Source organism: Elaeis guineensis, chromosome 12, assembly GCF_000442705.2.
Source record: "Elaeis guineensis isolate ETL-2024a chromosome 12, EG11, whole genome shotgun sequence".
NCBI classification, from domain to species: domain Eukaryota; kingdom Viridiplantae; phylum Streptophyta; class Magnoliopsida; order Arecales; family Arecaceae; genus Elaeis; species Elaeis guineensis.
In genome coordinates this window covers 77984915-77998384 of record NC_026004.2, presented here as the reverse complement: position 1 = coordinate 77998384, position 13470 = coordinate 77984915, and positions in this window count along the sequence as shown.

Below are 13470 nucleotides of genomic sequence, written 5' to 3'. Positions count from 1 at the left end.
TCAGATCCCTACAAAAGATACTAAATAAGACTTGATTAACCTAAAATACAAAGATTACAAAAAGCATAAAACTCAAAATTGAAAACTGGATTGCCTCCCAAGAAGTGCTAAGTTTACCGTCTTCAGCCAGACCATGTTGATTCTCTCGTCTATCCCGTATCAAATATTGGATTGATAAATTTCAATGATTTTGGATTGCTAATCTTAGAAAGATGGCTTATAATAAATTTTAATATTTTATTATCAATCTTTAAAAAATATTTCATAATTTTATTTTTTATCAATTTTATCTTTCCAATATTAAGAAGATAATTCATAAATCCATTGACAGACCCTTGTTTGCTGAGAATTTTTTTTATTTGTTCTTCTAAAATGCTCATGAATTGAGTTTTTAGGTTAGGAGTTAAGTTTAAAGCAATGAATATTGAAAGGATATCACTTAATTCCTTAGATGTGATCAATGATGACTTCAATTCGGGAGGAGGTGATTCTAAAGTGGAAGAACCGGCTTCTAGGTCTAAAGAAAACGGAACTCTTGGTTTATATATCTCAGGTAACTTATCCACTCTCTTCTTTTCTTTATCTTTTTCACTCAGATCAATAATAATTTCAAGCTCAGGTTCTTCTATTGGGTTAGCTTTAGTACTAACCTCTTCTTCCAAATTCATATTTTGGCTAGCATCAGTACTAGCCTCACTCACCTGATCTTGGTATGAGTCTTTAAGAATTCTATCACTTTTAAGCTCAGAGATTACTTTGTTACTTTTAAATTTAGGATTCTTAGGTGGGACTTTAGATTGTTGACTAGGTCCAGGTGGGTAGGAGGGTAGGTGGGTTATTTTTGAAATTTGGTATTGATTGGCTCGACAGCTGATCTAGTTTTTTCCTCATGGTAGACTCAGTTAATTGATCTATTTGTGCTTGTAGCCTGGCGAGGGATTGCTGTTGAATCATAATCATTTGTTGAAGTTGATTAAATCTATCATTGGCTAGATTAGTCTGTTAAGGAGATGGGTATGGTGGTTGATTGTGATATGATGGCTGGATAGGCTGACTAGGCTGACCTCTATTGTAGGCATAATTCTGATATGGAGGCCTACTCTGAAAATTATGCACAGGAGGAATTTGGGTCTGAGCCTGAGTCTGTTGGGGTCTCCAAAAAAAATTAAGATGGTTCCTCCAGCCTGAATTATATATATTAGAGAATGGATCATTGACATGCTTGGAGTAACCTTGGGTAGCTTGAACTTGTTCTTGAACGAAAGGTAGAAACTGTGCAGCCGTAGGACATTCACTCACATGATGGGCTGGACTAGCACAGATAGAATAAATCTCTTGATAATTAGAAGGTTGTGTGTATTACGCAGGAGATTGTTGACCTAGGGTTAGGAACTGATCTATTTTCTGGGCAAGAAGATCGACTTTATCTAATTTTTGGACTATTAGGTTCAAATCGGCCTTAGGACTAGAGTCTATTTACTTGACCTCAAATTCCTGTCTGCTTTTGGTGAGGGATTGATCTTTCATAGGAAGATCATGAAACATGATTGATCAAATTTTTACTCAAAATTTCAAACAAAGTATAGGCTTCATCCTCACTCTTACTCATGAATGCACCTCCACAAGATGCATCTATCATCTGTCTGTATTGGTCATCTAAATCCTCATAAAAAGCTTGAATAATTTGTCACTTAGATAAACCATGGTGTGGATATTTTCTAAGAAGTTCTTTAAGTCTCTCTCATGATTCGTGAATTTGTTCTCATGGAAGTTGAGCAAATCCAATGATGGCTCACCTCATGGTGTTGGTTTGACCTATGGGGATAAAATTTATTAAGAAACTCATGCCGTATTTCAACCCATGTTCAGATCGGTCTCCCTATTGTGCCAAGCCAGTACTTGGCTTTATCCTTAACCAAGAAGGAGAATAGGGTCAGTCTAAGTGCATCATCAGTAAAATTTTGAATTTTCACCGTGGAACAGATTTTTAAGAACTCATCTAGATGCTTATAAGGATCTTCATTGGTGTTCCCATAGAAAGATGGGAGCATCTAGATTGTGGTCGACTTAATCTCATAATGGCTTACAGGGATATCAGGTAGGTGGATACAAGTCGATGGGTTATAGATAGAAGAAATAAAATATTCCTTCATCTGCCTAGGTGGTTCTCTAGGGTCTCCAGCCATTTGATTTTTGGGTTTAGTGTGAATCAGCCGTTCAATTTCAGGATTAGGTTCAATTAGGTTAGGATAAAGAGATTTTCTACTATGCATATACCAGTGCAAACTCTAATATATGATTCAATTTTTTTTTTTAAGAAAAAGAAGAAGAAGAAAAAGAAGAGAAGAGAAAGAAAGAGAGAAGTTCTAAAAGCAAAATCCTTAAGAAAGCCCTAGACCTAAGGGTGAAAGATGAGAAGAATTAGTTGTGGTTAAGTATTAAATGCAATCAAGTTAGCAAAAAATTAAACCTAAATATCTATGGGTTTCTTAGATCTAAAAGTTTGATGTAGAGTGGCTTAGCTTAGATACAAATTCGGTTTGTTCTCACTTCCTTCAACTAGCGAGGTAAGAGGTGGGGTCATGAGGATCCCCTCGTTACTTGCCTTAAATACCAATTAGATTAGCCAGGTAAGCTAACGGAACCAATTAAATAACCACGAGTCTACTTAGGCTGAGCTTTTGTAACCTCTAGCCTTAGACACCAGTTTTAGGGGTGAGTCCGAACTTACTTTGCACTTGACTTCGCCACAATACTCAAACTGAACTCAATTGATCCTAGGGGCCAATGTCTACTTGATTTTATTAAGGTTTGGGTTAATGCATGATGCTGGTTGGTTGTTTTTGGACTAAGAAAGGGTGATAAAATCTCCACCTTATCTTGTTATGGATGTTGCTCTTAAATTGATTTGAGATGAATATGCACAACCAATTTCAAGCAAGGGGGTTCTATGCAACTAAATTAGATGCATAAAATTAATCAAACTTGAAAGCTTACCTTATCTCCAACAATCACCAAAAGAAATTCTAAGATGATGAATGCTTCTAACAATTAAGTTTCTACTCTTGTCATGCGATTTTTATTAGGTTTATGTGGGTAAATTTTAGGTTAATTTGAAAAAAAATTATAATTAATACTAAAAAAAATAATAATTAGGGCTAGGGTTAGGATTGATCTCACCAAACAAAATTGGAAGCTTTCTATCTCTTTTTTTTGAATTTTTCTCTTCTTTTTTTTTCTACAAAAAGAAAAAAAATAGAAAAGTTAGTAAGCTATATTTACAAAAAAATCAAAGAAATCAAACATTAAAATTATTGTCCTCTCCAGCAACGGTGCCAAAAATTGATATTATCCCTGGCAACAATGCCAAAAATTAATAATATCGCGATCGTATCAATGCCCCATAAGAGAACTAAAAGTTCTCTAATCAATGGATATGCCCAACTTGATCAAATCAAGATGGTGTCTAAAAATAACTATCAAGAAAATTAATTAGAGACTTGCACCCTTAATTAATATGATCCATAACCTTAGACACCCAATAATTGGAGTCTCATAAATCTTATTCATGTAGGTTATTAGCAGGTAATTAAATTAAAATTATCTTATCAAATAAGTAATTTCAACGGAAAGAGAAATTGGATCCAACCATGTGCTAGCAAAGTTATCATGAACCCAATGGATTTCTCTAAATCCAATTGATACTTCATAAGTTCAATTACTTATTCCAGACTTAATCTTTTTGTTGTGTGATCCCATAGATTCAATTCTATCTGGTAGTGAGATATACAATGATCTCTATCATTGTATCATTGAAACTCTTTTCAATGGGTCAGAACGATTCCACTCTAACTCAGCGAGGATTGTCGATCCAGAACAATCTTAGTAAGCTCTCACAATCTACTAGTGATATCTAGCAGTATGTAGTGGCAATCCTATAAAACTGAAATAAACCTCTAGGTGTAGTTAACGTATGATTCAATCCCTCTATCATGAGTTCTGACTAGATGGTAGGTCATAGAAAAATCATCAAATCTCAACATCAATCATATAATAGATTCGATTAGCTCAAGTCCAGTTGTGACTTCTATGAAAACTTCTTTCCATCAATCACACTACTATGGCCATAGATGCTTGGACTTAGCCTTTCAAATTCTATAAGATTACTCCTCTCTATCAAGGTCGATAGATCTTGTCTTGATGCATACTCCACTCCTACAGTGGACCAACTATCGCCAACATCCACTATAAGGGCTCATTGAGACCCATGTTTATGTGTTAATCAAACTTCAGTAGCCTCACTGCGAGTAGCAGTACCATTTCAAGTCAAAGAACCAGTTATACAACTATAGCATCGAGACAATCACTGACGATTAAAAAAAAATCTAGGTGATCTCTCGTATGGTCACGCTCAGCACTAGTTATTCTCTAACAATCATTCGTACTCATCATCTTGTGTCTCTACATAGTAGATCAGAGACTCATCTATCCTGAAGGAAGTAATTTGTGCGTCAGTCTATCCGGATCTATCATCGTTTTCATGATAATCTTATGACTGGGAGTATTTGGAAATTATATACATATCTCTAATTTTCAACACTTTGAGAATATATATCAAAACTAATTCTATGGATGATTCAAGGACACATCACACTTGAATGAAAAAAAAATTATTTTTTTATTGATCATATCAATATATTAAGTATAAAATTATGCCTTAGAATTATAACAATGTGTCAGTCATATTGGCTTCTAGGATATACATTTAACAATCTCCAACTTGGACTAAAGTCAATTGGCCACAAATCTAAGTCCCATCTTCTCAAGGTGGACTTTCATTTTTAGTTAGCTTAACTACTTAGTCAGCGGATCTGCCATATTGTTCGTGGAGTCTACTCTTCGCATCTCAACATGAGGTAGTTGCGTACACTGCTGCTCTATGAGTTTGGACTTCTGGTGAGATCTTGGGCTCGTTAGCAAGGGCTATGGTGCCATTATTTTTGCAGTACTGTGTAATGGTATGACATCCAATTCTACAACTAGTATTAAAATTAGAATTCGTCCTACACATCTATAGCACACTCAACCTCCATTGATCAATTACTCAGAATCCTTCTAGTAAATCGAACAAGAATACACCCTCGAATCGCAACTCATAATCTCCTCCAAAAATCAAGAACAGATCCTTAATCCTTCTTAAGTACTTAAGGATGTTCTTCATAGCTATCCAATGCTCCTTGCCTAGATTTGATTGATACCTACTCGTAACACTCACGGTAAGGGTAATATCAGGTCGAGTATATAGCATGGTGTACATGAGGCTTCCTATCGTCGAAGCATAAGAAATCCTACTCATGCGCTGCACCTCCTCAGATGTGGTCGGACATATCATCTTGGAGAGACTAATACCATGCCTAAGAGGTAAGAGACCTCTCTTGGAGTTTTTCATGCTGAACCTCTTCAGCACCTTCTCTATGTATAGCTTTTGTGACAGGCTAAGCATCCATTTACGTCTATCCCTATAGACCTTTATTCTGAGAATATAGGATGCTTCTCCTAGATCTTTTATGAGAAATTTTTTGGATAACCATCTTTTGACTATGGTCAGCATGGGAATGTCATTCCCAATAAGGAGAATATCATCGACATACAATACGAGAAAGGCGATCGCACTCCCACTGACCCTCTTGTACACACAAAATTTCTCTTCATTTTTGATGAAATCAAATAATTTGATTGTCTCATCAAAATGATGGTTCCAACTCCGAGAAGCCTATTTTAATCCATAAATGGACCTTTGCAGCTTGCAAACTCTGTGATCATCATCATCAGACATGAAACCCATAAGCTGCTTCATAAAGATATCTTCCTCAAGATATCTATTCAGAAAAGTAGTTTTCACATCCATCTGCCAGATTTCATAATCATAGTAAGCTGCAATAGCAAGCAAAGTGTGTATAGATTTTAGCATGACTACGGATGAGAAGGTTTCCTGATAGTCAATACCCTCACGTTAACTATAGCCTTTAGCCACAAGCCTAGCTTTATAGGTCTCTATTTTACTATCGACATCTATCTTTCTTTTGTAGATCCATTTATACCCAATGGGTACGATACCCTCAGATAGATCCACTAAAGTTCAAACTTGGTTCGAGTGTATCGAGTCAATTTCTGACTTCATAGCATCTAACCATTTCTCGAAATCGATATCAGACATCACCTCATCAAAGGTATTAGGGTCATTACTATAACCTCTATCTCCCATAAGAAATATTTTCTTTACTTTCTCCGTAAGCATTTCCATGTACCTTTTAGGAGGTCGGAAGATCTTGCTAGATCTACGAGGTGGTAGACGAACATCAACTACTGGCTCATGGACTATGGGTTCCTGAGGATCTATAGCTTCGAGCTCTTCAGAGACTTTCTCTTCGAGCTCCACTAATCTCTCATTGCCGCCATTCTGGATAAATTATTTTTTTAAGAATATGATGATTCAACTCACAATCACATTGTGATCTTATGGAAAGTAAAAGTAGCATCCCATGGATTCTTTTGGATAACCTATAAAGCGAGCTATAATAGATCTATCCTCTAGCTTATCTGCAATCTATCTCTTGACATAGGTTGAACATCCCTAAGTCTTAAGATATCTCAGACTCAACTTCTTACCGAATCATATTTCATATGGTGTGGTAGGAACAGACTTTGATGAAACTCTATTCAACAAGTGAATGGTAGTTAACAAGGCATGCCTCCAAAGAAATAAAGGTAGATTAGTGAAGCTCATCATGGATCGGACCATATTCAATAGAATTCTGTTCCTCTTTTCGGATATCCTGTTGAGCTGAGGCATTCTAGGAGGGATCTACTGAGAGACTATGCCATTGTCCTTAAGATATCTCAGAAATTTTTAACTAAAGTATTTACCTACTCGATCAAATCGACGAACCTTAACGGATTTGCCTATCTGCTTTTCTACTTCATGCCTGAATTTTTTAAACTTTTTAAAGACCTCAGACTTGTATTTCATGAGATACACATACTCGTACCTAGACAGATCATCGATAAAGGTAATGAAGTAGGTATAACTACCCCTGGTCTATACATTAAATGGCCCACACACATTAGTATGTACCGGGGCAAGTAACTCTGTGGCCCTTTCCCTATATCCTACAAAGGGCAACTTGGTCATCTTTCCTCGAAGGTAGGATTCGCAAGCTGGATATGGCTCTGGGTTAAGAGAGTCAAGAATCTCATCTTTTTTCAATCTGTTTATCCTGTCCTCTCTAATATGACCTAGTCTATGGTGCCACAAGTACTTCTAGTTAATTCCATCTCTGAATCTCTTTTGACCTATGGTACTCACTATTTACTCCTTTAGGTTCACATTCGCATCAACATGCAAGTAATAAAGACTATTAATTAAAAGACCTCATGCAACCAGTTTATTTCATAAATAAATAGAACAAAAGTCTTTATTAAAATAAATTTCAAAACCTTCCTGTGCTAGCACAGACATAAAAATTAAATTTTGACTAGATACAAAAATATAATAATAATTTTTTAAATCTAATCTAACACTAGACGGTAATCGAAGAAAGTAAGTGCCAATGTCCTCTGCAGGAACCTTTGCTCCATTGCTGACCTGAAGGATCATGTCACCTTCCCTCAACCTCCTACTTTCTATCAGACCCTGCATTGAGGTATATATATGAGCACTCGAGTCAGAGTCCAATACCCAACTAGAAGTAGAAGAAACCATAAGGTTAGATTCAATTACATGCATACCTTCGGAAGGTTTATCACTCTTTTTGATCTTTAGGCTCTCCAGGTATTTAGGGTAGTTCTTCCTCGAGTGGCCTTCAACATGACAGTGGAAACACTTTTCCTTTACCTCAACTGCCTTTGGACCATCCTTCTTCAGCTTGCTCTCTTTCTTTTGCTTCTTCATGGATTTAACCTTCTTCCTTCCAGTAGACTTTTTTTTGGAAGAAAAAATCTACTCCACAGTGAAAATAGTACCTCTTGAACTCTTCAAGGTACCTTCCATAGTGACCAACATGTTGATGAGTTTGAAAATAGTACAGTCAAGTTTGTTCATATAAAAATTCACAATGAATTGACTGTATGAACTGGTAAGGGATTGAAAGATCAGATCTATCTGTAATTTTTTTTGCATTTCTAGCTCGAGCTTCCCAAGCTCCTCAATATCCTAGATCACTATTATACAGTGCTCATGGACAGACTATCCTTCACACATCTTCAGATTGAAGAGTCTTTTGGACACTTCGAAGTACGTAGTTTGGCTCTGCTCACCGTACAACTCTTGTAGATGAGTGATCACAGTCCGGATAGTGGGCATATGCTTATGCTGACTTTGTAACTCATTTGACATGGATGCCAGTACATAACACTTGACCCGACTATCTTCATCCATCCACTTCTCAAAAGTAGCTCTTTGCTCTGTAGTATGATGGTTTGGTAACACTACGGGATCTTGATCGAGAACATGGCTTAATTTTTTTGAGATCAGGATAATCCTGAGCTTTTTGAGCCAGTCTTTATAATTGGTACTGATCAAATGATTGGTTTCAAGGATGCGGGCTAGAGGATTTGAGGCTAACATTGTGGTTTAACTACGAGAGTAGAGATTCAAGTTAGACTTTTATACATAATGATTATATTTGCTTCTAGAGACTTTAAGATGCAAACAACGGCTCCCACTAATTTATCAGATCTCTCCACTCTTCGAGAAGAAAATGAAAATCTTAATGTGACAAAGGATTTCAAGTGGGTGCTGCGGTCCCACCGATGATATACACCTCACCTAACAGTTATTGGTAACATGCACACCAATGCGTAGGCAACTCTTTGCCTAGATGCTTTACTAAGCATATTGCAGCGACTTGGTCTCTAAGTCATGTGGGCTCGCCTAACAGTTATTGCCCACACTTCTTAGTTAAATCCGACCCACTATTCATAAGCAGGTGCAAGATCGTCATTGGGTCCCTCACCTAATAGTTATTCGCCGAATCCCATCCTTCTACTGGAGCAACTCTTTGCTAATAGAGTGGTTGCGTGTTCTCGATGTAGCTAAACCACTGTAACAAGTCGAGAACAATCAACGCCAGTGGCATGCCTGCACATCTACAATGGTGGAAGACCTATGGACTTAATATTTATAGAAAGATTTAGATTTAGGTCTCATCTAATCAGTCATCATATGACCGATCTAACTGACATGGGCTAAATCAGATTGCTAAGCAACCTAATTCAAGACCCAATCTTTCAAATTGACCAGGTAAGTAGAGATCGATGGGGGTCCCCCGTTACCTTCCTAAAATATCAATAAATTGGTCAGGTCAGCTAACATAATCAATTAAATAACCACATCTCATTAACTTGCCTGAGACATCAATAGATCGATTGATCAGAATTGGTTAGCTCTAGTGAATTAGGCTAAAACCAATGAGCCAAATTAGGTCCATAGGTTAATCGATTCTACATATAAAATTTAATCAATTTGATGAACAATAATTGTATGATCATTAACTTAATTGATCTAATTTTTATCAATACTTAACTTAGTTTGATCAGTTACTTAATCGAGTTAGACCCATATGACTCAAATCATAAATCTTAAATGCAATCCTATCACGTAACCCAATTTATGGTTTTTCCATGACCAAAACTTTCATGCACAAACATAAATTTCAAATTCTAAAATCATATTTTAGATCTAAATTTATTGCATGAAAGTAAATTTTAAAATATAAAAATAATTTTTAGATTTTGACATACAAACATATATCATATATATGCATGTAAAATCAGATCTAAACCAAATTTTAGATCTAAGCATGATATCATATATCTCATATACTAAACATGGATCAGATTAAAAATAAATTTATGATATAAAAATATAATCTTATATCACATATATACATCAAAATTTAGATCAAATAAAAATTTTAGATTTTATGTATGCATCTATATATCACATAAACATGAACTAGAACTCTTTCTAGATCAAAATTCAGATCTATGCATACAATTACATATCAATTATATATGCTAAAATTAAATATAAAATTAAATTTTAGATTAGAAGATCCATCTATACATCTCATGTATCAAGAAAAAATCTGATTTTGAAACCTTTTCAAAAATATGTATATCAAAATTCAGCAAATGAAAACCCATGGCTCTGATACCACTATTGGAATTCGGGGTTTGGTGCATGCATATGTATTTCAAAAACTTTATTTTCTAAATACTATAGTAAAGAATAAGATTAAAATATTTTTAATCTAAATTGTGCATGCATGAAAATATAAAACCATATGGATCTATCTCATATGCTAAAATTGATATATACTGAAATTCAGATTGTGATCAAATCACTTATCTGTTTCACAATTTTTTTCTTCAAATTTGGATCTGAAAGAGAAAAGATTCTCTCTTAGCCACAAAATATCTGACCTCTATAAGTATCCACTTGAGATCAGTCTGGAACAGCCCTCTTTAATATAAATTTTGATTCTCCAAAATTCAGCCTGCTGAATCTAAACGAAGCCTGGATTGCGATCAACGCTTGATCTTTCTCCTTAATTTTCTCTAGAGTTTCTCCTTACTTTGTGCTACTACAAAACATCAGCAACCAATAAATTATGGGACGCCTAGCACCTTGAGCGTGGAACTCCTTGGGACTCGCATCCTAAGGGATGGACGTGTAGAATGCCCAAGAGAAGAGAAAGGGAGAGGAAGAGAGGACGTGGGGAGAGCCTTTGGGCATGAAGGGCTGCTGGTTTTGATGCTCTAGAGATCTTAGGAGAGGTCCCTTTAAATAGGCACAAGGATTGAATCCTATTCAATCACATAATATAAGTCCTACTTGCATAAGATTTCCTATTAACTTAAGTTATCCAACTTACTTTAGGAGACCCTTTAGGTGCCAACAATTAGAGCCCTTGCACCAATAATTAAACACCCCAAAACACACGCAAGAGACATCCCATAAGAGAACTAAAAGTCCTCTAATCAATGGATATGCCTAACTTGATCAAATCAAGATAGCGTCCAAAAATAACTATCAAAAGAATTAATTAGGGACTTGCATCTTTAATTAATATGATCCATAATCTTAGACACCCAACAATTGGATCTCATGAATCTTATTTATGTAGGTTATTAGTAGATAATTAAGTTAGAATTATCTTATCAAATAAGTAATCCCAACGGAAAGAGAAATTGGGTCCAACTATGTGCTAGCAAGGTTATCATGAACTCAATGGATTTCTCTAAACCCAATTGACACTTTATAAGCTCAATTACTTATTTCAGGCCTAATTTCTTTGTTGTGTGATCTCATAGGTTCAATTCTATATGGTAGTGAGATATACAATGATCTCTACCATTGTATCATTGAAACTCTTTTCAATGGGCAGAATGATTCTACTCTAACTCAGTGAGGATTGTCGATCTAGAACGATCCTAGTGTGCTTTCACAATCTACCAGTGACACCTAGCAGTATGTAGTGGCAATCCAAGAGAACTAAAATGAACCTCTAGGTGTAGTTAACATATGATTCAGTCTCTCTATCATGAGTCCCGACTAGATGGCAGATCATAGATAAATCGTCAAACCTCAACATCAGTCATATGATAGATTCAATTAGCTCAAGTCTAGTTGTGACTTCTATGAATTTTTTTTTCATCAATCACACTACTATGGCCATAGATTCTTGGACTTAGCTTTTCAAATCTTATAAGACTACTTCTCTCTATCAAGGTCAATAGATCCTGTCTTGATGCATACTCCACTCCTACAATGGACCAACTGTCATCAACATCCACTACAAGGATTGATTGAGACCCATATTTATGTGTCAGTCAAACTTCAGCAGCCTCACTACGAGTAGCCATACCATCTCAAGTCAAAGAATCAGTCATACAACTACAGTATCAAGAAAATTATTGATGATTGAAAAGAAATCCAAGTGATCTCTCATATGGTCATGCTCAGTATTAGTTGTTCTATAACAACCACCTGCACTCATCGTCTTATGTCTCTACACAGTGGACTAGAGACTCATCTATTCTGAAGAAAGTGATTTTGTGCGTTAGTCTATTTGGATCTATCATCATCCTCATGATGATCCTATGACCAGAAGTATTTAGGAATTAAGTACATGTCTCTAATTCTCAACACTTTGAGAATATGTATCAAAACTAATTTCATGGACGATTCAAGGACACATCACACTTGAATGAAAAAAAAATTGCTCTTTTATTGATCATATCAATATATTAAGTATAAAATTATGTCCTAAAATTATAACAATGTGTCAGTCATATTGGCTTCTAGGACATACATCTAACAACCACAAGGCTATAGATATTTTAGAGGCAAAGATATATTGAGAGTTGTAAGAGATGCAATTGGAAAGAGTTGCCTACGTTTGAACTCATAAAGATTTATTGTGTAACCATAAAACTTTTATGAGGAATTGGAATCTCAACCCCACCAAAAAAATCAAATAGGATTTCTCGCTTATCATAGGTGAGGGCTATGGTATCCAATAAAATAGTGGAAGACACAATTGGACAAAAGATCTAATCTAATTATGTATGTCATCATGAGTTGTCTGCTTATATATTGTTCTGATATTTATAGATTAAATTATATAATGGCATCCTAACTTTCATTGTATGGCATTCTTGATGCTAATAAGTTGTCTGACCAAATTACGTGAGCTCATTGAGAAATTTGAGAATCGTTCTCACACAGAAAATTTTTTTCTATATTCTGGATATCCCTACACACGATTCAATAAGAGAAAATACTACTGAGAAGGATAGGGTCATATACAAAATATGGCTTGATGATAGTATGACTGTCAAATACTTCATATTAGCCTCTATGAGTAATGACCTACAGAGGCAATATGAAGGCATAGATGTTTATTCCATACTTCTCAACTTAAAGAAGTTGTATGGAGAACAGAGCCGAACTGCTAGATATGAGATATCTAAATAGTTATTCTACAGTAAGATGATGATGAAGAAGGGATAGACTATCTCTAGATAAAGTACCTATTTTCTATACGGCAAGCAAGGCCACTGGAATAGGGATTGCCAGAATTTTCTTACAACTGTAAAGCCTGATGCAAGTATTGCATCGAGAAGTACATATGTGATACATACTAATTTATCATTGAGTTTTTTAGTTTCAAATTCATAGGTATTGGATACTGCCTATGGTTTCCTTATATGCAAGTCAATGCAAGGGCTACAAAGAATTAAAAAATTGAAGGGTGACTTCAAGCTTTATGGCACTGGAGGAGAGTACCTTTAGGCTGAAGCTATTGGAACCTATCTTTTGAAGTTACCTTCGGATAAGATTTTAGAGTTAGAAGATTGTTATTTTATACCTAAAATCATTAGAAATGTAATTTTCATTCCTTT